Below are 26,997 nucleotides of genomic sequence, written 5' to 3' on the forward strand. Positions count from 1 at the left end.
GTCTCACTTTGTCACCCAAACTGGAGTGCAGTGGCACAATCTCGGCTCACTGCAACCTCTGCTTCCTGGGTTCAAGTGATTCTCCTGCCTCAGCCTCCGGAGTAGCTGGAACTACAGGCACGTGCCACCACACCCAGCTAATTTTTGTATTTTTAGTAGAGATGAGATTTTGCCATGTTAGCCAGGCTGGTCTTGAACCCCTGACCTCAAGTGATCTGCCTGCCTCAGCCTCCCAAAGTTCTGGGATTACAGGCATGAGCCAATGCGCCTTGCCCACATTTTAAAATTTTTTTAAAGAAATAAAATAACTTCTCAATCTATCACCCTGACAAGTTCACAGTCCATATAAAGTTAAGTTTAAATATGGGTTTGCCTTTTAACTGTCCTTAAGATTACCCTAAAACCTTTTTCAATATTAATATAGACTTTCATAACATTTTAAAGCCCATATAATATTTCAGTATTGATATGTTATATGTATGGACTCAATCTACTATTCTTGGATGTATAGTTGGCTTCCAATTTTTCATTATTATACATAAATTCTAAAAGCTAATTTTAGAGATTCAATCCCAATATTTGACAGTTATCCTTAAAGAAAAAAAGAAAAAGCTCGTGCAAGACCAGGATTCTATGGTTAACTTCCACTAGACTTCTCATAAATGTATACCATTAGTTACAGGGGGAACAGGCAAAAAAGGGTAGAGAAAACTGTATAAAACAGATCCTTTTTATCTTAAAAATCAGCTGAAAGTACATGTTCTACTAATAGACTCAAAGTATCATTTTCATCTCTGAATTGGTATACATAACATAGTCTAAATATGTTATTTATATATATAGGGTTAGCTTCATTGCACTTAAGGGTCCTGAGTTACAAACAATCCTTGGGTTATACAGGAGGCCATTTCCTGATTAGATGCCTGCACTAGAGTAGGAGCTGAACAGAGACTTAACTGTAGCATAACATTTTAATACAGCTACAATTAGATTACATTCTCACATTCTGTTTTAGACTGTGGAGTGGAAAATACATCCATCACTTAGAATGTGTGTAACCCTTATTTAGGTTATACTGGGTTGAGCCATTTCACTTAGGACTTACAGGTTAGCCCAACCTCTGACTTCTGGTTTCCCTCTCCAATTTTTTTTTTTTTTTTTTTTTTTTTGAGACAGAGGTTCACTCTTGTTGCCCAGGTTGGAGTGCAATGGCGTGATCTTGGCTCACCACAACCTCTGCCTCCCTGGTTCAAATGATTCTCTTGCCCCAGCCTCCGCAGTAGCTGGGATTATAGGCATGTGCCACCACGCCCAGCTAATTTTGTATTTTTAGGAGAGATGGGGTTTCTCCATATTGGTCAGGCTGGTCTCAAACTCCCGACCTCAGGTGATCCGCCTGCCTTGGCCTCCCAAAGTGCTGGGATTACAGGCGTGAACCACCGCACCCAGCCTCCCTCTCCCATTTTAATCCCTGTCGTTGTCTTCTATTAACAGTCACACTCATTTGGTAGAAAATGAGGAAGACAGGAAAAGTCTCATGGAGTGGCCTGACTTTGAAGACACGGATTTCTCTGCAGTTGAGGAAAGAGCATTCTGGCCAAGGGAAGAGTAAAGAGGCAGGAAAGTTGAGGGAAGGGTAACCATGTTGTTTTGCTAAGTAAAATATACATAAAGGAGAAGAAGAAAGGAAGTTTTAAAAGACAAGTTTGGGAAAAAATCATGGAGGACTTTGAACGGCAGGATAAAGGGTACGAGTAGTAAGAAGCTGTGTTAAACAACAGCCAGTCAAAACCAGATTGCGGCCAGGAAGGATGGTTCAACCCTGCAATCTCAGCACTTTGGGAGGCCAAGGTGGGAGGACGGATTGATCTCAGGAATTGGAGACCAGCCTGGGCAACATGGTGAGACCCCATATCCACAAAAAATAAAAAATAGTTAGCTGGGCGTGGTGGTGCTTGCCTGTGGTACTAGCTACTCCGGAGGCTGAGGTGGGAGATCACTTGAGCCCAGGAGTTCAAGGCTGCAGTGAGCTATGATCGTGCCACTGCACTCCAGCCTGGGTAACTGAGGGAGACACTGTCTCTTGAAAACAAACAAACAAAAAAACTAAAAACCAGATTTGTACTTCATGAAGATTTAGCAGGGTAAAATGGATGGAAGAAAGAGGAGACTAGCAGACGCAAATTAACATGAAGCCACCAGAACGATTTAAAGGTGAGTCTGAATGAAGAGGCAGCAATAAGTCTGGGAAGGAGGTCGTGGGTGTAAGATACTGTGCAGAGGACCAGAAAAACACTGGGTGAAGGGGATAAGGAAAGTTGTCCCCAGGAGCATCCCCTTCCTGGGCCCTAAATCCTAAACAAACACCACAAGTCTGATCATAAGCTTTCTACCTTGCCCCCAAGGCTGTCTTTGAAAATAGTAAAAATCTGTAGGCCTCAGCTATAAAACTGTCAGAGACAATTGTTCGAATTTGGACATCAACGTTATGATCAAAATGAAAACGTGTCACTGACTTTGTTGATGCATTTTTAAAAGATGAACAGGCTTTGTTTGTTGACCTGATGCTCCCCAGTTTCTGAATGTCTGGTCACCTCAGTGGCCCTGAGCAGCCCTGTTTCTGAACATCTGGCTATGCCCCTGTGATTAGCCTGCCTGGCCCCAGCTTGCCCTAGAAAAGGGAAAGCTCAGTAGAAAAGGCATTCTGGATGGTTTCCATCTTCTTGGAGAAGCAGAAGCAAAATTATTAACAGAGAATGAGACTGGCTGTAGCAATGTGTAGGTTTCAGTAGAGTTGAGAAAAGCTGTATCAGAGATTAGGGTAGGACTTTCATTTAAAATTAAAATTGCTGGATAATATGGCAGTAACTAGGAAAACATAAAATATGTATACTTATGACCCAGCAGTTTCACTTTAAGTGCCCATGCTAGAGAAGTACTCAAGGCATATGAGTATTGTATTACGCATATGAGCATATGAGAAATACTAGAGTACATAGGAAATATGTACCGGGATATTTACTAAAGTGCTATTTATAATAGCGAAAAGGTAGAAGGAATCTACACACACATCATAGGAGAAAAACTCAGAGAGCATGGTCTACCTTCATCATGGGAAATTCTCTAAGCAGTTAGAAAGAATGGGGTATACCTGTTTCTCCTAACCAGGTAAGATCTCCAAGACACGGATAAGTGAAAATAACAAATGCGCAATGATACATATGATATGGCACATTTTGGTGACTCATTTGGACAGAAAAGGGACTGGCAAGATGCACATCCTTAGTAACATAGATCACATCAAGGCAGGCAGAGAAGTCATAGCAAAGAGCACTTTAGCCTTATCCTCTAATACCTTAATATTTACAAGTAGAATAAGTATATGGTAATTGTTTGGTGTTTCAAAATTTATTAGAAAATTTTAAATATCTTAGTTCTAAGGAGTCCCTTTTCACATTAAATATCAGATCTTACACTAAAGACATCTTTCTTTCAAAATGATCATTTAAAAAAGTCAACGAGGCACTGGTGTAATGCAAGACTTAATGGTTGAATAACAATAGAAAGATAGAACGATAGATACATAGAGAGATAGAGAGACAGAGAGACAGAGAGATAAACAAATCAGCCAAGCTACTTGCATAGCCAGTTTCCCCAAGAGCTGCCAATTTTATGCAAGATTATTAAGGCAACTCTGTTCAATATAATGATGGGGCCCACACAAGTTAGGTAGTGTAGCAAAATAAATATCAATGGCACGCCACTGAACTGCCAACACAGGCAAATCCTTGCATATGTCATATTTAAAAGGCAGAGTGAAACATCAGGAGGCTGAGATGAGGTCCAGGAATGGAGCCGATTTAAAATCAGTACTGAAGAATCTAGGCCAGGTGCGGTGGCTCACGCCTGTAATCCCAGCATTTTAGGAGGCTAAGGCAGGTGGATCACGAGGTCAGCAGTTCAAAATCAGCATGGCCAAGATGGTGAAACCCCGTCTCTACTAAAAATACAAAAATTAGCCGTGTGTGGTGGTGGGCACCTGTAGTTCCAGTACTCGGGAGGCTGAGGCAGGAGAATTGTTTGAACCTGAGAGGCGGAGGTTGCAGTGAGCCAAGATCGTGCAACTGCACTGCACTGCACTCCAGCCTGGGCGACAGAGCGAGACTCCATCTCAAAAAAAAAAAAAAAAAAGGAATCTAGACTGGAATTTATTCACTGGAATATTTTTCTAGATTCAAAAATCAATGGCAGCAAATTATTTTCTAAATTAGATACTATATCTGCAATACTTTTATATCGGTTCCCATTTAGAGGACAAGGTAGAGCTAATGCAATTTTAATACAGTTTAGCAGATAATGGTTATTGGCAAAATCATCTTTTGCTCCCTTAGGACTTTTTCACTTAAAAACTTGATGGTGTTTGGGGTAAAATGTCATAAGAGACATTCTAGCACATGACAGAAAAGAAAATATTAACTCACTATGTAGCCAAGAGATGGATTAATCTTTCAAGCAATTCAAAAAGGAATTGGAACATGAACTCTAAAAAACAGTTCAAGTATCCTGAAAACTGCTAAAATAGCTCTGTTCGGTGAATCTCAGGTATTTTGGTCACATCGCTTCAACTCCTTAATTCAGAAGTTAAGTTTTAATGTGAGTCGTTTCAGTTTTCATGTATTTAAAAGTCATAACCACTGAAACAGTTTTTACCAAAATACTTCTTTGAGCCTAATGTTGAACACAGTCTGCACTGCTGAGCATGTGAGAGTCACTCTGGGAAAAGGGTGTTTAATGAATAACTTTACAGTAAAAGGCCTTGAAAACTTCCTCTAAACATTAGACCCGTGCTTTCTTTCTGAAATACATTAACAGCCTCCAGAAGCCTCCTAGATGCTGGCAAGCCCTGTAGGCAGACTTTTGAAGTCCCTGACATTTGTGTGCAGGGAAAGGTGCCTGCCCACTCTCCACCCCGCCCCCAGCCCCTCCCCCACCCAGGCAGTGTTTGGAGATCCTGTTGAGTTAAGAGTTTTGCTGAAGAGAAAGATTGATAAAGCAAAGCAATCGGAGTTATTTCCTATGCATGAAATTGATTAAATGCTTCACTAAATGGCTTATAAATTTGCTTCTCATATTTCTGTCACCCACTGAAAAGATTACAGAAACTCTGCATATAACTATGTTGTATACAATACCAAATTACAAAAGGTTGTAAAAACTAATGTTTTGTTTAAAGTTTTGAGCAGGACCATATGCCTTCAGTGACCTTGAGTAAGCTATTTTAATTCAAAACATTTCAAAGAATATAAAGGGGAGAAATATTCAACTACATAACAAACCAGACCAGTGGTGGGTAGATCTCCATTAACTGTGTTGAACTTCTGCTCTTTTCTACGAGGGTGTAGAGTGAATCCCATCATACAAACCCCTTATGTCTGGAAAGCTTGGAAGCACATGTGGTGTCAATGGGGATATATTTACAAAGGAGATGAAAAAAAGGGCTTTAGGACCTCCCAAAGTTGAATCTGCTCTATTATTTTTAGTTGAGAGACACAGCCTAATGAGTTCTGAGTCTAGCAGAGACTTGTAAAACTATGTAGAAAAGGTGACAAATATTAACAAGGGTGGTGGGGTTGTTTTATTTTGGATGAATTTTTGTTTGTTTGTTTTTAATCTTTACACATCTTTCAAATGTGAGCTAAGTTCTATTCTTTCTACCATGTGACAATTTCTTCTAACTATTGTGTAACAGTTGGAAGGGATGTTAGCATAGAGGCGATTTATAAGCAAGCAGGTGACCTGCAGATGTTATGGGGAAACTAGCCCTTTTCTTAACGTGGCCTTAAAAGTACCTGCACTGCTACAGGAAAAATGATATTCTTTCATAACATTTATAAGACATCATGTCCCCAGCAAGAATTAACATTTGGCATTAACGAACGCACAGTTCTGGCCATAACTTTAAGAAAAGAAATTTTACAACCAGTAATGTGCTTAAATCCCTCCTGACCTGCCCTCTGTAATACATATCCCCAAGCTTTAACCTTCAGAAATAGCCAGTGCGGGGACAAAGATGGCTACCACAGCTATGGCCCTCTGGAGCCCTGTGAGCTAGAAAAGCCCGGGGAAGTACTGCCAATGGAGGGGGCAGAAGTACTTTCTAACGTCAGGCCCAGCCCAATGCCCGTCTGCTTATGCAACCAGTTTCTGGGTACAGGCAAGTATTGCACTGGAATTATCCCTCATATATGAAAACACAATGTAATCTCACTTAGCAAAACCCAGGTTTCTTTCTTTTTTTATGAGTACCTGTTCTGGGAGATATGCCAAAAATTCAGGGATAATTTAACCAAACCATCAACAACTGGACAACTTCTTTAACTCTTTGGTGAGTGTTACATGAACCTTTTTGCTGGCATCAAGCCACCACATAATGAATCCTGATGCCAGACACCGAGGGTTTGATAAATTAGAATAAAGGAAGAGGTTCCTTACTATACAACATATAAAAGAACTAGCTTCTACCAACAGGTATTTGCCATCTTAGAAGATAGGAATCTGTGTCTTCCGAAAGTCTATTCCCTGAACACCAATGCTACAAGCTTATCCTTTATAAAACGGTTTGGGTAATCAAATCTATTGAAGATCAAATGTCCTGGGGATTCAGTGCATAGTAATGTGCTGGAGGCTTTCGGGGCCCTGCTGCAAACAATCCTATTTAACTCAGGTTAATCTACTGTTTCTCACTTGATCCCGGGCATTTTTTTAAATCAATGTTTTGAGACATGATATTACTCTTTCAAACGTATTCTGGAGAAAACTGATTTAAATCTACTGCATGGCTGACAAACGAGTCCACCTCTTTTGAAAGTTTAGCCAACCCCTTTAGGAGGACCCTTGGCTGAATAAAGGAAGTCTCAACCCAACTGCAAGAAGGTCTTCGCTATTCCTCTTCTGAGGATATGCTGACCTTGGGCCGTGCATATTCTCTTCTTCCAATTAAGACATGTTGCATGTTCTGTGGCTACCAAAGACAAAAACAGTAGACCTCACTAATTGCCCATGGGTTTCACAAATGGCACTGGTTACCTAGATAAATATTTGTCATACATCAAATAAATGCTTCACGTACATTGATTTTTCTTATGGACTCCTTTCCTTTTAAGATTATGTACAAATGCACTCTTTCTTTCTACTTCAAATAATAGACAAAAGCTATGTTTATTCTTCCTATTCTATAATCAAAGTCACTCATACATCAAGATCATTCAAGAAAGCCTAGCAGTATGCAAGTGAATGAGAGTGGCATGACTGTGAAGATAATCTTGGATCTACTCTAATTTAATTTTTTTAAGTAAATCATTTGCAAACTCCAGCACTCTAACCAGTACAAGTAACAAATTACCCATGAGGAGCCTCAGAGGCTACAGATGACAGAGCTGTGTTGCAACACCTTGGCAAGGATCTTTGTACTACAGCCTTGGTTCTCAAACTGCAGAGTGCATCAGAATCACCTGGGGGCTGTGTTAAAACACAGATCTCTAGGCCCCACCCCTAGTGAGTTTCAGTTTCAGTGGGTTTAGGGAGGGGCCCAAGAATGTGCATTTGCAACACGCTCCCAGGTGATAGGGATGCAGCTGCTCTGGCTGGGGGACAGCACTTTGGGAATTACAACTGTACAGCAGTTCCTTAATGCTCCCGATCAGGATTACCTGGAAACTTTGTTAAAAACACTAAGCCTCACCCTCAGCCCCAGACTCCTGAGATGGACTCTCTAGGAAGGAAAGTCAGGAATCTGTATTTTTAATAAACTCCCCAGGGGATTCAAATCATCCAGCTCTGGACTACTTCAGCCTGAGAAGAGGGGCTTGCCTTTTAGATCTGGGCCTGAGGTCTTGAACCTTTGCCTGCCTCTGGGCACACGGACTCTCCCTGCTAGAGGCCCCTTCAAAGTGCAGGCAGGCTGAAGACACGTGAATGCCTCCTCCAATAACTTGTCCAGTAATTGGTATATTGATTGCTAATGTCATCATGTTTTAGTATATATAAACCCCTCACTCCATTACACAGCCTCCAACAATCCAAAAAGTCATTGTTTATTCATTGCGACTCCCAAACTGGCCCTTGTCAGCTCCTGCTGGAGGGCTTGCTGATAAAAATCAGCAGATGATTGGACGCACACATTCTTAACATGACTGACCCATGACATCTCAGAGGGCAGCTCGACAGCCTGTCATTACAGTACAATACATTTCTTTCTTCCTTCTTATCTAGCCCAGATGACTTCGAGATTTTTATTAACTCATTAATGACTGAAGATGTCATTAGAACCAGTGGGAAGGGTTATTTTTTCTCTCTCTCTCTTTTTTTTTTTTTTAAGTGGGAATAAGTGTGCAATTTGCTGGAAAAGTGGGAGGGGTTCATTGATGAAACAGCTAAGACAAACCTAAGTGGAGAGACCCTTGGACTTTATTAGAATCTGAAATCTGATTGACGGGTCCTGGACCTGAAAATCTGCAGACAGAAATACCAAGTTGTTTCAGAAACATGTTGGGAAGAATGGAACAATTTGATCAAGGAAATAGCGACCCATAAAATTCAGTAATTTTTATTGTGTTGTGGACCCAATCTTTCCAACATAACAGCTAAACAAACAAACAAAAATGTCAGAGTAAAGCTACTGAAACCTCTAAATGTTTCTTAACCTACACATTCATTAAATCATATCTCGTTTCTGCGTGCCTTTAATTTTCACATCTGCAAAATTGCTTTTAGAAATCAAATTAGATCTTTTGAAGGCACTTAAATTGCAACAACCTTATTTTTTTATATACTCTTGGGTTTCAGCCTTTTCATCTGGGTTGTGTGTCCAATTAATGGGATATCTCAAGGAAGCACTAATCATTTTGTAAACTTAAGAATATGAAAAGCAAGCAGACTATTTTCATTATAACTGATTGGATTGAGAATAAGCTACAGAGGAAATGTTCAATAATTATGATAACTTTTTTAGAGGAGATCACAACAAAATGTCAGTCACAGAAGGTGCTTTTCATTTCGACAAAGGCTTTGAAGTCCAGTTTCAGTAGATTCCTCTTCGGGGTTCAGCCTCAGGCATGTCAGAAGGCTGCTCTGAGAGTGGGTTTTACACTGATTTTTATCAGCCCCAGATAATTCACTTGGCAAAGAAAACATCTATTACTAGATGTATCTCATATGTTACTGAATGTTTACTAAATTTTACTACTGTCAAAACACATTGTAAATGAACAGACCCTCATAAGAACGAGGGAAATCTATTCCTCAGAAAAGAAAATGGTTGTCTGAGGACCTACAAAGATTTTTGCTCAAGGAAATTAATGCCAGTAAACTATGACCAAGATTTAAATATGCTTTAAGCCAAGTTTTATGCTTAAATCACCTAATTACATCTTTCTTTCTTTATTTGCCTGGTGGAGAATTATATTCCTTATATGTTATGGTAAACAGAATAATTAGTTAATATTTACAGATTAATTAAATACAATCATTTTATCTAATTCAGTAATAACGGTGCTGAATTTTATTTTTTGTACTTCTGAACGTGATGCCAAACACCCAGATGAAACCTACGAGGAGAAAAGAGTCAAAAATCCAGATGTTATTAAAGATCCAGATGTATGGTATCAAGTAAACAGAACATCAAGGATTTTTACTTTTTTTTTCCATTTTCATCCAGATGTTTGGTGTCATATAGACAAAGTCTTAATCTGTTCAGTCACAATCACAGCGTTATTTAATATCATTTGCCAATATTTCACTCCCTTCTTCACAAAATGATCTCTAAAAATCCTATGTAATTCATTCACGAGGAAAACAGGGGTATTTTCTTCAGAAACAAAAATATAATGCCCAGTGGATTCATAAGACAAGATCACCATCCAGGATGGTGCCCAAGTCTTTATATTGAAAAACATTTCATATCTGCATTTTTAAATGATGAAAGTTAATTCAACTTAAATGGTTGGAATATGGCAACTTAATTTTAACTGACATGCACATGGGAATTTCAGTCCTAGTAAGTAGCTTTGGAGAATAACAGGCTCTCAAGTGTAAATGATGGTCACCTTTTCAATGGGATCCTTTCCCAATTCATTCACTTATCATCAAATCCTAAAAGAGATTACCTGCCATTTTAAGAATAATTTCTGCTCTGCAACTTTGGGTACCTTAAAGCACTGACCCAGGGACTTAAGAACTTGATGCTGAGCCCCAGCATCTCATTTTTCTGTGTGACCTTGAGCCAGTCACTTCACGTCTGAGCCCCAATTTTCTCTTCCTTAAAAAAAAAAAATATTAAATAATAGACCTCATTCTAGTGAACCCAAGGATCTGAAAACAAGAACTCGGGGAGGGCAAAATCCTTTATGAATATAAAATTATCAGTAATACACAGACTATTTTATTATGAGTTTTACATATCATTATTACATGAATAGTATTACTATGTAAAAGTGTCATTACTATTAAAATGAAATCCAAGAGGGAACAGTAGAGACAGTCATGCTAACAAGACCTGGTCAGCTATTTACTGTTTACAAATTAAATACAGGAATGACTATAATCCCTGGATGTGCAAAGCAATACCAGATTCTGCTTCCTTGTGCTGCCGTGTTTCACCACACTGAATCCGATAAATAGTTTGAGTGCTACTCTTTTCATGGTACTAAACGGACTAATCGTAAGGCACGCTGTATCTCTGATTACAATAGGACACTTCTGCCAACCTAGGACCCTATGCTTGGCTGACTGGTGGACTTAATTTTGACAGACAAATGCACCCTCCTCCCCGCTGGCCAATGGCAAAGACTCAAGCCTTTGCATAGAGCAAATTGTTGCTGCTGAATATTCAAACAGATCTCATGGTTTCCATCATGGGAGATTGCTTCCACTTTTTTTTTTCTATTAGTAAAATGTACATCCTAGGAAGTTATCATTAAAGAACAAGCTTTCTGCTAACATTCCTCTGCACAGTATAAGAGGGTTTCTAAGTGAGAAATCAACTCATGCACTTGTAAAACGCTAAGCACTAAAAATCTCTGAAACACTTTAGTCTTACACTTTTCTGTAATGGTGCCGAGATTTTGGGAAGAGACATAGAAACTTCTGAGTTGTGCATTTAAGATAGTAAAAGATTCTGGAAGTACAACAAAGGGAATAAAATAAATGAAAGGAAGATAACTTCGATAATTTTAAATTAAAAAAAAATCTACAGTGTCAAGATGCTACAGTCAAAAAAACAAAAACAAAAACAAAATCTCACGCATCAAGAAATTTCTTTCAAAGTTTAGCCCAACTCTTTGCCAATTATATGACTATAGAGAAGACGGGATGAATAATCAAGTTTTAGTTCTTCAACTTTGAAGGCACAAATCACTCATTAGCATGTTGCTCTGTTTGATGCAACTTATTTTGAAGAGCCAGAAATCAATACAAAAGGAAACAATAATAATAAAGGGAAAGATTTCTACTGTCATAATAGGGAAAGGTGTGTGAGCTGGAAGAAAGTACAGTACAGAAGCCCATGACAAGTCATGATAAATGGGTAGTTATAAAATTCATGTTTAGGCAGCACCAGGCCGCGGATAATGCCATTCGTCATGGCAACACGAGGCCGCTAATGAGCCCTCATTGCATATTCATGTTTGTGGCGTTTCTTCCCTCCCATCCTGAACTAGTGCCTGCAAATATATCCACCTCAAGCTGACGCTCAGCTTCGGTCTTCTTCTTCTTCTCTCTTTTTTTTTTTTTTTTTATTTGTTATGTTGCAGCAATTACACTGTAAAAGTGCTGCCCAAGATTGATTGCTCTGATCTGTAGTTCAATTGTAAATTAGAATACACATCCCCCCAGGGACACACGGCCCCTATTTGTGATTAAGAAAAAAGCCCCATAATAGACTAATAGCTAAAGTTCTCTCTCTTTTACTTTCAGGCAATTAGCTTGATGAAATGGCCCCTTTTTGTGTACCCTGGAAGTGTAAACCGATATCATAATGAAGTATATGATGTTTATTCTATTATTTTCACCTTGCTGGATATGCAGGAATGCATAAGTAATGGCTGCTTTGTCTGGTACGTTTACTGATTCACAAGTAAACTATTTCTTAAAGATGCAGTGTATGCCTTCTGAGGCTTGAGTTAAGCAACTCCTAACTGTGGATTAACCTTCCATGCAAATGTCTACTGCAGGGGAGGAAAGCGAATCCCCCAGGTTGTGGGAGAGCATGATGCTGATATTCAAGAGGCTTCTAGCCACTGGGGCAACTCTGGGATGGATGTGGTGACAAAGTGCAAGTGCCAGCACTCAGGATCAGTGAAGACATCAGGGTACTTTGGAAAAGTGTCCTATAGTGATTTTAGGCCCAAAAAGACTCCAACTGACTACAGTGTACCCTTCATCTCCCCCAGTGACTTGTGGAAGACCAACTCACTCTCGGCTGTAGGGTGGCTGAAGCACGTCCTACACAATGGTTATACAGTCTTTTTTTTATTATTATTATTGGATTGCACCCTTGCGCCCACCCCCCGGCAAAAAATAACTCTTGCCAAAACGTTGGCAAGAAAATATTCTTCAGCTTCCTACATGAACCAGCTGACACAGAGCCAGTGAATCCACTTGCAGTTGGTGCATTATCAAAGCTATTTGTGTTCTTCCTATGCAATATTTTAATATTTGTTTTGTTTTCATCCACGAGGATCTCAAAATTAGAGAAAAAAAAAGGGTGTCCTACATGACAAGATAGAAAAAATATAGAAAAGAAGAAATAGAAGAAAAAAAAAAGAAAAACAAAAATCTATCTTGCTCTAAAGCATTTTATGGTGGGTAACTTACCAAGATGTTAATTGCTGTTTCAGTTCTACATTCCAATTGCCCGCTGTTCATCCATAACCCAGTTTGTTTCACCCCTCAAACCCTTCCTGGGTTTGTGTTGTCTCAACAAATCCATCCTTCTCTTCTTTAATATGAATCCAATTTGAGTTTCTAGAAAATACAAGGAAATCATTTTCATGGCAAAGGATCTCAATAATTTTTAATGCTGAGTTTGATGTGCACCTTTACATGTCTTATATTTTGAAACTAATATGTGAGATAGTTGTTTGTCACATATAAAATGTGCTTGCCTTTCCTCCAGTTACTTAGCTTCTTATTGATTGAATAAAACATTTTGGGGAAAGTTTGTTACTATATTCTGGAAAGTAATTCTATTGTTACATAATTTCTAAAAATACTGCAAAGTGAGTTACCAAGAAATATTTCATGAAAATTCACTTTATGCCTTCTTTTCTAAAAATCAAAAGTTTTTATCAATATTTGGGGGGCTGACTTTCTCTTTAATTTGTACAACATTGAACTGCCTTCTAAACTATAAACCTGCAACACAATAAGTGTAAATTTTCACTGCTCTCAGAAACTTTTGAATGTCTAGCCATATTGCCATATTTGAAATATGCTATTTTCAATTTTCAAATGATATTGAGCTTGCATAGGGCCTCTCCATTCACTTACATAACCTGTCACATTTTTAAGTATACTTTTTCTGGAATAACAATGCCTCCTATTTACAAGGTGCTTTATAATGTTTAAAGTTTTTTCAAATAGATTCCCTTATATAAATAATTCTATGAGATAAATGAGCCAAATAACCTTATTATTACCACAAAGTTAGTGGGGGAAAGATTATGACTCAGAGAGGTTATGCGACTCGCCCAGAGTCACAGGTTAGTAAGTGCCAAGTTGATCCTTGTCCCTAGGTCTTTAACTCCAAAACATGAGCTCTTTCTGGTACGCAAAGCTGCCTCTTCACTAGGTATACATTCCAGAAGCAGCACCTCACCAAAATCTCACAGCTCTTAACATAAACAAGATCTGTGATTTTTATTTATACATGGGCAAGATTAACAAATGAGTTTAAAGACACATATGTGCACACACACACACAAGCCCTTCTTGATAAAAACACCCAGGAAAAAAGGTAATGAAATTCACACTGCTGCTGGGCATGGTGGTTCACCCCTGTAATCCCAGCACTTTGGGAGGCCAAGGCGGGTGGATCATGAGGTCAGAAGTTCGAGACCAGCCTGGCCAAGGTGGTAAAACCCTGTCTCTACCAAAAAATACAAAAATTAGCTGGGCATGGTGGCACATGCCTGTAATCCCAGCTACTCGAGAGGCTGAGGCAGGAGAATCGCTTGAACCTGGGAGGTGGAGGTTACAGTGAACCGAGATCGTGCCATTGCACTCTAGCCTGGGCGACAGAGCGAGACTCCGTCTCAAACAAACAAACAAACAAACAAAAAACAGAAATTCACACTGCATTGTTACCTACCAAACAAAATTTAAGTAATGTACGTTAGATTATAAACATATGCTTAGACTGGGTACATACCAGGCACAAAATTGAAGCAATTATCTACATAATTCAAATTCAAAGGATGGGGGATTACCACTCTTCTCACAGTCCATTAATTGGTTTTGTATGTCCAGAGATTTGGTTGAGCCTTTTCACCAAACATCTCTTCAGGCCTTTGCACTTCTATTCCCTCATCCCACTCTTACACCATGTCACCTATGTCCATCTGAGTAACTCAATCCTGACCACCAATCTAGATTCAGCTCAAAGATCACTTCTCCCTGGAGACAGTCCCTGACTTCTATCAATCCCTTTATCCCTGTTCCAAATACCTCTTTGGTTTGCTCTCCACTAAGGAGCCTCCTTCATCCCAGTTTTGAAGCCAATGAAGACAGGATTCTTGAAGCCAATGAAGACAGGATTCTTGAAGCCAGTGAACACAGGATTTGGATCTAGAATTCAGCAGATATAAACATTTTAAAGGGTGTGCTGGACCTGTCTGCCAAGGTACCTTCCATGCTCAAGACCCTCTGTGTACCAAAGAGCCATGTTCAAAGCCCCGGGATTAGAAAAGCAGCTCTAGGCTATTCTTTGCAAAGTAATGGCCACCATTTCAGTCAGCAGTGGGCAACTAACCCACGCTTTCCCCATTGTTGGAGTAGCCTTGAGATAACAACTTCACCAAATAAAATACCTAGAGCAGAAACCACTGAAGTAGACAAAATCATGTCAGCCACGATTTTTTTTTTTTTTTTTTTTTTTGAGACGGAGTTTCGCTCTTGTCCCCCAGGCTGGAGTGCAATGGCGCTATCTTGGCTCCCTGCAACCTCCACCTGCTGGGTTCAAGCAATTCTCCTGCCTCACCTGCCTCAGCCTCCCAAGTAGCTGGGATTATAGGCATGTGCCACCACACCCGGCTAATTTCTAATTTTGTATTTTTAGTAGAGATGGGTTTTCTCCATGTTGGTCAGGCTGGTCTCACAATCCCAACCTCAGGTGATCCGCCCACCTCAGCCTCCCAAATTACTGGGATTACAGGCATGAGCCACCACACCCAGCCCAGCCATGATTTTTATGAGAAATGATGGCTGCCTGAACTTGAGAAAGAAATGACTCCAGAAGTGATCCCAAAACACTGTATAGATACTTCCAAATCTCAGGTGTAGCATTACCTAAACATAGGAGAAATAAAGGTATATGTCACTATTTCTTTCTTTTATTCATGTTTTCATTTATTCAATAATTCATTCAACAAATACTTATTGAGCCTTCAGGAGATAATCATAAAAATGACATCATTCTGGCCCTCATGGAACTTACAGTTTAATGGGAGAGATAAATATTATATAATCACACCAATGAATAGAAAATTGCATACAATAATAAATACACGAAGTAAAAGTAAGAATAAAGTGGAACTTACAGTGAAGCCTTCATATAAACAAGTGCTTCAGTATAGAAGGTCTTGCAATAGAAGCCTGAAGAATGAGGTTATAGATAAAAGTATCAGGAAAAATGAAAACATTTCCAAAAACATGTGGAAAGGTCCAGGAGTAGGAAACAGCTTGGAAGTTAAAGAAATAATAAACACGCCAGCATGCTTGGACCACTGGGACCTGGAGATAAAGCAGAATGTGATGAGACATAGATGAGCAGAGCTACATCACATAGGGCCTTGTAGACCACATGCTTAGGTAGGAATTTTGGATGCCACCTTAAGTCTAGTGTAAAGCAATTGAGGGGTTCTAAGCAGGAAAGGCCAATAATAAGACCCACAGCAGCTTAGAGGGGGATAGTGTTCTCTCATTTTGAATAAGAAACCTGAATTTTTTAGGAAAGAAAAATACAACTGTTATATTTTTCCAACACCAACTAACCAACCATGCTCTAGGAAAACACTTCACCTTCACTGGGGGAAAGCAAACCCCTCTTCACCCCATGTCTTATGTGAGCCCAGCACCAGGCCTGCCAGCATTGAATGGAGAAGATCTGACACCAAGTATGATATCAAAGAGCTTTTTTTTTTTTTTTTTTTGAGACAGAGGCTCACTCTGTCACCCAGGCTGGAGTGCAGTGGTCACCGCAGCCTTTATCCCCTGGGCTCAACTGATCCTCCCACCTCAGCTTCCTGAGTAGCTGGGACCACAGGTGCACACCACCATGCCCAGCTAATTTTTGTATTTTTTGTAGAGAGGGGGTTTCACCGTGTCACCCAGGCTGGTCTCAAACTCCTGAGCTCAAGCCATCCTCCCACCTAGGCCTCCCACAGTGCTGAGATTACAGGCATTAGCCACCACGTCCGGCCTTCAAAGAGCTTTTGAATGAGTTCTGAGAAACATTGACTGCTCTTGTGACAGCAAGCCATCTGCTAAAATGCGATAGCACAACTAGAAGATGCTTTATGGGGTCTGCATGAAAAATAGTCAGAGATTGGTTCAAAGAACCCATAAAGTAGTCATGCTCAGCGTCTTGAGATGCTGGCCTTGACCTCATGACACACTCCTGAGTCACTTTCCTATACCCACTGATCTGGTTAGGACCCACCCACGCCAAAGCACAGCTCCCTGTTAGAGCACGTTGCTGTCATCACTCATTAATGGTCTTATCTCCTGCACTCAGCAGTGAGCTCCACAGAACAGGAAGAGCATGCATCTTATTCACCCAATGCCTAATGCCTGGTACAGTGCAGGGCACTTTTAGGTGCTTAGTCATGTTGGTGTGTTTCATTTGTGTTATGGTATGCAGCTATGTGTTGTAATTGTTGATTTGAATTTCTATCTCCTCCTGTGAGTTCTTCGTGAGTATAATCCATGCCTCCATCTTTGAATCTCCAGTTTATCAAAGAGGCTGGCTCATAGTTGGCACTTGATTAGGATTGATTAATTGATTAGTTAATTAACATATGGATAAAGCAATTAGGTATAAAGGACCTTCCTAAATGCAACCAGCTCTACTTCTCTTTTAGTCAATCACAAGAGGCATAAAACCACATTGTCTGAGAATCTTGCATATTATCAGTATTCATTGGTGAGAGATGCTTTCTTAACGCTGGTGTTTCATGCATTTCTACATGTTATTATACACCCCAGAAAAGAGTGCATGTAAAACTGCTGAAGCCTGAATAAAGCCTCTAACTGAGTTAACAATATTGAATCAATTTCCTAATGTTTAGAATGTGCTGTGGTTATGTGATATGCTGTCTTTGGGGAAAGCTGGGTGAAGGGTACAAGGGATCTCTCTGAATTATTTTTACAACTTCAGTGAGTCCTATATTATTTCAAAATAAAATGTGATAATTTTTAAACACTTTCTGATTTTTATGTTTATACTTTTACATATACTTGTGTATATTTCTATAATATCTAAAATGTAGTTGAAATGTCATAAATAATAATTAAATGATGTTATCATATATTACACTAGCATACAGGAAAGAAAATGCCCTAATTTGGGGCATTATTCTTTTTGTCTGGCTAGGTTGGCATTTAAAATATGCTAGGAGAGGAAGGAGATGCATTACTTTTGCCTGATTCAAGCATATTTTCGAAATGATGTTTTCATAAACAAAGTGCCAACAGCTATGATCTTATCTTCTCTCTTCTTTTTATCCTAATTCAGGTCAATAACAAGTATTTCTGCTCTCTTCTGCAGATTCTAGGTTTTGGAAGACAGGATGCAATTATGAGCAACGGGGAACTGTTAGTGAAAAATTCACCAAGAAGTCAGAGAGTGCCTTTAAACTTCTTTCTACCCAGTGTTGTCCTATTAAGAAAATAATGTCAGTTTCAGAGAGTGATGTTTTAAATAAATAAGGCTAGCGTTTACAGTAGCGCTGGAGTTTTAAATTACATGTTCAAGATCCCACTGTTGGTTACGTGGATAACAATGTAGGTCATCACATCTAAACTCTGAAACATGGTAGGCAATTCTTCCACTACCTGAGCAATCTGAAAGCCACCAACAAAAAGATCCATACGGCAGATTAAGGTAAAATTTCAATATGTCTTAAACTGCTTAAACATGTAAGTTCAACCCCCCAAAAAAAACTCTTTTAGCATAAAGAGCTGCAGTTTCCAATCCTATTCAATTAATTAGTTTCCTGTAGTCAATCAAATGAAAATTCTGAAATAGCCTGTAGATGTCATAAACCTAAAGTCAAATTCAAAGACGAATGACATTCTCCCATACGCTTCCTTCTTTTTCTGGAAACTGCAATCTCATTAGTAGGTACATCTAAGAAGTATACCTGCCCAGAAGTCCCTGTAGTTTTGTGATAACCTATGTAAAATAAGTTCGGCTCAAGGTATGGCATGGTAGCTTCATCCTACAGACCCACCGGTTTATCCCGGAGAGGTTCTGAAAGACACAGTAAAATAACCAGGTGCAGGAAAAGAGTGCCTCTCTGCTTGCTAAAGCTCATTAGAGAAGGGCATCCACTTTACTCCTTCAGGATAATATCCATGAGCCGTAAAAATAGAGTTTTACTTAGTAAAGGAAGGGGAGAATAAATGCAAGAATGTTCTTAGGATCTGGCATATTGAATCATGAATCAAAGAAGAAACTATAATTACCTCTCATTCTAACGAACAGAGAAATTTCTTCCACACGATCTTTTGTGTGGCAAGAATAAAGCTTCATTCCAAAGAAAATCCAGTTAAAATATCCCAAAAAGAAATAAAATACAAGATCCTGCAGCTCTTTAATGCTTGCTACTGGCCAAATCCTGCAATTAGAATCAGTCACTTTAAGTGCTGAAGTGGAACAATGCTAATAGATCACTTTATAAAGTGAGCAGTTTTTTAAAGTTGTATTTAATTTTCCATCATTACAGTACCGAATGCCAGTTGTGTCTGTCCATTCTGATATAGGTTGTTAAGTATCCAAAGGGTACAGACTACTGCTTGCCTAGGCATTGCTTAACTCTGGCTTTAATTCTCAGAGGCCTGAATTAGAGCTGTAAAATGGAATGTATTTCAACTTTTTCCCTAAATGTGTTTATTTTTATTTTCAAACCAAATGATGAAAGCTCCTTTTTATTTCATAATTATTTTATTTCAAAAAGTAGAAATTGAGGTGAGGTGTGTATGTCTGAATGTGTGCGTGCACACGCACACGTGTGTGTAGTTTTCTTTAAGAAAATGAAATGAACCAGAAAATAAGCCCTTAGCAGTAACCTAAGAAATAAAACAAAATCATTTACAACACATGGGATTGTTGCAGGATATGTCAAGATTAGATGGTTTTAAGGGAGCTATCCTGAATGTGGAAGCAATTATAATGAAATTCATGACTCATTAGCAAACATTCCATATTGTGTTTCTCATTTCTGGGTCAATGTTACTAGGAAATATAGACTTAAGATTTAGATGTTTCGTTGACTTCAATGCCAGATTATAGATAGTTGGGTTGTACAATGACATAAAGCAAAGACTCCAGGGTTTTGAAGTTCTTCACTTCTCAGATGTAGGCAATTTGGTCTTAAGATACCTATGAGCAAAGTAACTTCAAAAATGTATTGGTAAGAATTAAGTTGGTGATAGAAGGGTTGTCTGTAAATGTAAAGAATTACCTGGTGCAAATGCATACTGGTGGATGTCGGTGGGGATTTTGCCTGCACACTGCTTGGTATGCAAAATGGCTGGTGAACTCAAGTACCCAATACTGTACGTAATGGGAACCAGATGTCTAACAGAGAGAGAAAAATATTTTATAGCAATAAATGTGACATTGACTCTTAAAGGGTTTGTTGTTTTTAAACAACTTCCCAGTCTTACTTTCCCTCATATTTTAATGTAGTTTAAAGTAGATTGTGTAAGGAAATTATTTTCATATTTTAAAAGAAAGAGTATTTAACTTGCCACTAACTTATAAAATGCAGACATAAGGAGAAATGATCTGAATAAGATAATTTTGGAATTCATTCATTTACCAAAGCTCTATGCTCAGCAATGTAAAAAATAAAAAAAAATATATTAGGGCAAATAAAGCATAATTCCTCCTGCCATTAAGGAGCTCAAAACATACTAGATGTGATAAGATGCACACAGCTGGTTAGGGACATGGCACAAGCAAGCCCTAGGAAAGACGCCCAGAGTGCTCCGAGAATTCCAAGAAGGAAAAGAAAAGGCGATGCGATGGCCAGTAGGTTCCATGAAGGCGGGTCCCACTCGTCCATCCTGTATCCTGTTCAACATCTCCCCCATCCACCCCCTCCTCTTCACAGCACTAGGCCACCTTGGTGAAGGCCCTCCTGCTCTCTGGCCAACGCAGGGGTCTCCAGTAGTTTGGCAGCTTTGGTCTCTCAGTGTCCCCACAGTCACACTCCACGCAACCCTGACTTTGCTGCCAGGGTAGTTGTTCAGAAGCACTAATCCAGCTGGGAAGTGGGGTGCCCCAATGATTAGATTGCAAGCTCTGTAATGAAGCTTGGGGTTCACTTCCTGCTTTGATGTTTATTGGTTGTGACCTTGGAGAAGTCACTTAACCGATCTCCCTCGATCTGCTTTTTCGCCTCTGTAATAGCACATGTATTATATGCTGGGAGTCAGGATTTCATGAGCTGCTGCCCACCATGTGCTTTCCACAGCATCAGCATGGAGTCGGGGCACTGTTGGAAACTCTTTTAGCTGTTATCTGATCAATCATCCAAACTAGTTTGTTTGTTTGTTTGTTTGTTTGAGACAGAGTCTCACTCTGTTGCCCAGGCTGGAGTGCAGTGGTGCGATCTCGGCTCACTGCAACCTCCGCCTCCCAGATTCAAGCAATTCTTCTGCCTCAGCCTCCCTCACAGATGGAACTACAGGTGCCCACCACCATGCTCAGATAATGTTTGTATTTTTAGGAGAGAAGGTGTTTTGCCATGTTGGCCAGGCTGGTCTCAAACTCCTGACCTCAAGTGATCCACCAACCTTAGCCTCCCAAAGTGCTAGGATTACAGGCATGAACCACCACACCAGGCCCAATCTAGTTTTTACAGAGCAAAATCCAAAGCCTCTATTTTGGTATGCCAGACTGCTCATGAGCTGGCACTTGCATACTTCTCCAATTCTTTCTCTTGATCCCTTCCGTTAAATACTCAACTTTCTTGCTATCCTTGTCAGCTTGTCTTCGTCCAAGCAGGCCTTCTGTGCTCAAGCCCCATGCCTCTGCACATGCTGTTGCCTCTGCCTTAGGTGCTCCACCTCCCTTCTACCTCTCTACATTGCAAATTTCTGCTTACCCTGCAGGTCTCCCCTCTAGCAGATCTTTCTGATCTTCCCTGATATCCTGTGAAAGAATAAGAGCCTTCTTCCACTAGGCCATGCTCTTAAACTCACAGGGCCCCCACAAATAGCATAAATAAATGAAGCAGTACAGGATAAAACTGTAAGGAGTAGTGGGGACTATAGTTAAAAAGGAGAACTCATTTCTTTCTTTTTTTTTTTCCTTTTTTTTTTTTTTTTTTTTGAGATGGAATCTCATTCTGTCACCCAGGCTGGAGTGCAGTGGCGCAATCTTGGCTCACTACAACCACTTCCTCTTCTGCTTCCCAGATTCAAGGGATTCCCCTGCCTCAGCCTCCTGAGTAGCTGGGATTGTAGGCGCCTGCCACCACGCCTGACTGATTTTTGTATTTTAAGTAGAGACTGGGATTCACTATTTTGGCCAGGCTGGTTTTGAACTCCGAACCTCAAGTGATCTGCCCACCTTGGCCTCCCAAAGTGTTGGGATTACAGGCATGAACCATCATGTCCAGCAGGAGAACTCATTTCATTCTCTGGCTAAAAGATCAGCCATCCCTCACTGTTACCATGGTGGAATAGGGGCTAATTATTGTCAATTCTTTCATTTTTTCAAAGTAAGACAGAAATCCGTATTTTTACCTAAAATCTCCAGTGTTCATTGTTGGTAACTAAAAAGAAAAATCAAATACTATGACTTTAGAACAACTAAAACCCCCTGGGGACCAAGTGGCTAACTGCATGCAGACCTTGGCTCATGGAATGCCTTATTCTGGGATTTCCTTGCAGGTGCACACCACCAATCTGGCAAATTTAACTTTGCCCTCTAATTGTTTGCACATCTACTTCCCCAACAAACTATGCTCTTGAGGATAAGGATCATGTAGGGTTACCTTTGTCTTTCCAAGGTGCCTAGCACAGTGGGTGGCTCAAAGAAGCGTCTCACTAAATTTCATATTGATATTTTCCGGAGCCTTGAAGCCAGAGAAGGGTCTGCCAATGGCAGGTCATTCCAGGCACATCAAAAGATAAAGATATTCCAAATGTCTCTGTTTCTAGAAAGGAAAGATTTTACAGATACTGTAAGACTTAGTCTACATTTGACTTCCTCAGGACCATCTGGAACTCTTCCTATGATGGCTGCAAAGTCCACTCCACCATTAGCAACACTCCAGCCAGCTCTCAAAATATAAACCTAATCCATAAATCTAGGCTATAAATAAACTTAATCTATACCTGACATGTAAGTGAATAGCTAAATGAATTAATTAACTTTACCCCGAAGAGTCTCAACTCAAATGTCAGATGTGACGTTTTAATTTTGTTGGAAAGTGAACATAGACCACATCCTGGACCCAGAAAGAAACATGTTTTCTCTAAATCTGAGGCCAAGAAGACAATGGATAAGGCTAGGGTGGTGGGTAACACTGAAGATTCAGCCATCCTAGTATATGTTTTTTGTTTGTTTGTTTGTTTTGTTTTTGAGACAGAGTCTTGCTCTGTCGCCCAATCTGGAGTGCAGTGGTGTGATCTTGGCTCACTGCAACCTCTGCCTCCTGAGTTCCAGCGATTCTCCTGCCTCAGCCTCCTGAGTAGCTGGGATTACAGGCGCCCGCCACCACGCCCAGCTAATTTTTGTATTTTTAGTAGAGACAGGGTTTCACCATCTTGGCCAGGCTGGTCTCGAACTCCTGACCTTGTGATCTGCCTGCCTTGGCCTCCCAAAGTGCTGGGATTACAGGCATGAGCCACCACGCCCAGCCCCTAGTGCATGTTTTTAAAAAGAAATTTATGTCCATAATCTTTGATCCAATCATGCAACTTGGCATTTTTCTCAAAGAATAATCATGTGCAAATATTTGACTGTAAGGATGTTCACTGCCATTCTGTTTATAGTGTTGAAAATGGAGGCCGGGTATGGTGTCTCATGCTCGTAATCCCAGCACTTTGGGAGGCTGAGGCAGTCGGATCACCTGAGGGTAGGAGTTCGAGACCAGCCTGACCAACGTGGTGAAATCTCATGTCTACTAAAAATACAAAAGAGGCAGGAGAATTGCTTGAACCCAGGAGGCAGAGGTTGCAGTGAACTGAGATCGCACCATTGCACTCCAGCCTAGGCAACAAGAGCAAAACGAAGAAGAGGAAGAAGAAAGAAGAAGAAGAAGAAAGAAGAGGAAGAAGAAGAGGAGGAGGAGGAGGAGGAGGAGGAGGAGGAGGAGGAGGAGGAGGAGGAGGAGGAGGAGGAGAAAGAAGAAGAAGAAGAATAAAGAGGCAGGGGAGGACGAGGAAAATAGAAGGGTTGTTACAGGAGCAGTAACAGAGTACTGGTTTCATGATTATAAATAACGAGAGGTGAAATCTACTGCACCCTCACTTATATGACAGAAAATGTGCTGTGAGCTTTAAGAATCATTACATCATTTAACCTTATTGTTGTGCCTATCTTACAGAGGAGGGAACTGAGGCATAGGATGTCTAAATAATTTGCCCAAATCACATAGCCAACAAGTGTCAGGGCAGGGCATTTGAACTCAGTACTCTTTAACACCAGAGCTCAAGCTTCTCCCACAAATTGCACTTCTCCCATAAATATTGAGACATCCACAATAGTCACTGTGCAGCCATGAAAATTATAATCTAGGAGGACATATGATGACTCAGAAAAAAACGATGCTGTATTTTTCAGTGAACAAAGCCTGTGCCTGTCATTCTGCACATGCATTGTTAGATGAAAATATCAGAATCCCATAGACACTGCTCCATTAAAGACGAATATTAGGTAAGGATGCAAGGCAATTCCACAAAATTCCCTGCAGGGATCAGTGCCAGGATACAAGGAGTCTCTGCCCCTAGAACTCCGCCATCTCTTCCTCTGCTTCTCACTGTCTCTCTACTCATCTCTTGCAAACCACCTTCTCCACTAAAGCTTTAGCTTTCGAGGTACAAATTCTAATCCCGTGTTGATATGGCTTGGCTGTGTCCCAACCCAAATCTCACCTTCAATTGTAATAATCCCCATGTGTCAAGGGAGGGGCCAGGTGGAGATAAGTGAATCATAGGGGCAGTCTCCCCCATACTGTTTTCCTGATAGTGAATAAGTCTCATGAGTTCTGATGATTTTATAAAGGGGGCTTCCCCTGCACAAACTCTCTTGCCTGCTGCCATGTAAGACATGCCTTTGCTTCCCCCTTACCTTCTGCCATAATTGTGAGGCCTCACCAGCCATATGGAACTGTGAGTCCATTAAACCTCTTTCCTTGACAGATTACCCAGTCTCGGGTATGTCTTTATTAGCAGCATGAGAACAGACTAATACATATGCCAATGTGCTATTATAGCACCAGTCCTGCATGCAATCTAATTTAATCCCAGGGAAAGAGCAGGGACTAGCCCAGCTGGGCCAGATGTCCACACCTGTTCCAATCAGCTGGGGCCAGGGAATAGAGTTCTGTAGAACTGGTTCAGTAAAATAGGAAGTAGCTCAGATGAAAGCACTGACCATCTAAGTGGTAAGGCTACTTTTTTTGGATATAAAAACCATAATTAGAAAGAAAAAAAGATGAGAAAGGCCCACATCAAGTTGTTAACAATGTTTCTGTCTACAGTATTTGTTTTCTTATTTTTGCTTGTCTGTGTGTTCTAAGTTTTCTAAAGTGGACATATATCACTTTATACTAAGAGGATAAAAGAGACCCAACCTACATGGGGATTAAAAATGAATGTCCCCTGGCGAGGCACAGTGGCTCATGCCTGTAATCCCAGCATGTCAGGAGGCCAAGGCAGGCATCCGCTTGAGGCCAGGAGTTTGAGACCAGCTTGGCCAACATGACTAAAAATATTTATACTTTTAGTAGAAAAAATACAAAATTTTTAGAATTTAGTAGAATAATACAAGAATTTTTTGTAGAAAAATTTAGTAGAAAAATACAAAATTTTTCCACTAAAAATACAAAAATTAGCTGGCTGTCATGGCACAAGCCAGTAATCCCAGCTACTCAGGAGGCTGAGGCACAAGAATCACTTGAACTCGGGAGGCATAGGTTGCAATAAGCCAAGATTGCACCACTGCACTCCAATTGGGGCAACAGAGCAAGACTCCATCAAAACAAAACAAAACAAAACAGAAACAACGAATGTCCCAAGTGGGTGCTATTAGGAGACTAAAGGCTCAAATCAAGATTAAAAGTAATTTCAGTGATGATGGAGTATAGTAAATGCTTACCAAAGAAAGGTTAGCAGCTGAACAGCAAACTCCATCTGGCAGCCCTTGGATTGGAGCAAGCTTCATCATGAAGATCTCAAAGATGTATCTGGTGGAGATGCCGGGCATTGTGGCACCAGGACCCACTGTCCCATGACACTGTGCTGGACAACTGGCTCCTGGGATAAGACAAGTCAGAGCAGAGAAGGGCGTGAGTCACATGGAATATAAGATAGGATTTGAGGAGGCAAGAGACAGTGGCCATAAAGAAGGAAAACAAGATGAATATGTATATTTCAAGCAGTTGACTGAGGAATGAGACAAGGGCAGAGAGAAGTTCACTGGTTTGAAAAATGGCAATGGAGTAGCAAGTATGTAGGGAAGGAGAAGGGGAGGTGAATCTTTTCTTTTTTTTCTTTTTAATTTATTGCTCTTTCACCAGGCTGGAGTGCAGTGGCATGGTCTCAGCTCACTGCAACCTCTGCGTCCTGGGTTCAAGCGATTCTCCTGCCTCAGCCTCCAGAGGAGCTGGGATTACAGATACCCGTGACCACACCCAGCTAATTTTTTGTATTTTTAGTAGCAACGGGATTTCACCCTGTTAGCCAGCATGGTCTCGAATCTCCCGACCGTGTGATTCGCCCGACTCGGCCTCCCAAAGTACTGGGATTACAGGTGTGAGCCACCTCGCCTGGCCTGAATCTTTTTCATGCACAGAAAGGATAAAGTCACAGCAGAAGAACAAAAAAGGCAAGGTTTTTGGACCATTGCAGAACGATGTAATTGAAGTAAAGTACAGTTGGTCATACCAAGGCAGGGCAGAGGAGGATAAATCAATCATTGAGCACAGACATAGGAGTTTGAATAAGGCGAGTAAGCACCCCCACTTCAGAGTGAGGGAACCCCGGCCACTGCCGTCCTATTTGCCTTCAACGCTCCCTAAATACAAATACTTCTTCCGAAGTACACTCTGCCTGTGACCTACATGAATGCGAGTGTTCATCTTGTATCCCACTTGGTACACGTTCTTCTATCACCTCAATCACCTGGTGAATGGGTATTTATTTTATTACTTTTCACAGAATACTTAATTGACTTTGATAGCTCCAACGAGATTGGAGATTGGAAGCTCCTGGAGATTGAGAGGCTGGGAGTAGCTGACACCATGATTGGACACTTTAGCAGTT

At 40.4% G+C, this 26,997-nt stretch overlaps 1 long non-coding RNA gene across 17 annotated transcripts in view; it reads right to left on the reverse strand.

The window, feature by feature from the left end:
• Positions 1 to 26,997, reverse strand: part of LOC129014008 (uncharacterized) — a 156,963-nt gene that overhangs the window by 86,646 nt on the left and 43,320 nt on the right. For 4 of the 17 annotated variants that reach the window (XR_008494093.2, XR_010124025.1, XR_010124031.1 and 1 more), the window contains 4 exons: positions 25,832 to 25,989; positions 15,813 to 16,005; positions 14,722 to 14,841; positions 12,510 to 13,020 (listed from right to left, as the gene is read on the reverse strand). This is a non-coding gene — a long non-coding RNA (uncharacterized LOC129014008). Of the gene's footprint in view, positions 1 to 8,075; positions 9,606 to 12,509; positions 13,021 to 14,721; positions 16,006 to 25,831; positions 25,990 to 26,997 lie in introns of those variants that run through there. The other 13 variants (XR_010124024.1, XR_008494094.2, XR_008494096.2 and 10 more) reach the window with 8 other exon arrangements.

This window comes from Pongo pygmaeus, chromosome 16 (genome assembly GCF_028885625.2).
Source record: "Pongo pygmaeus isolate AG05252 chromosome 16, NHGRI_mPonPyg2-v2.0_pri, whole genome shotgun sequence".
NCBI classification, from domain to species: domain Eukaryota; kingdom Metazoa; phylum Chordata; class Mammalia; order Primates; family Hominidae; genus Pongo; species Pongo pygmaeus.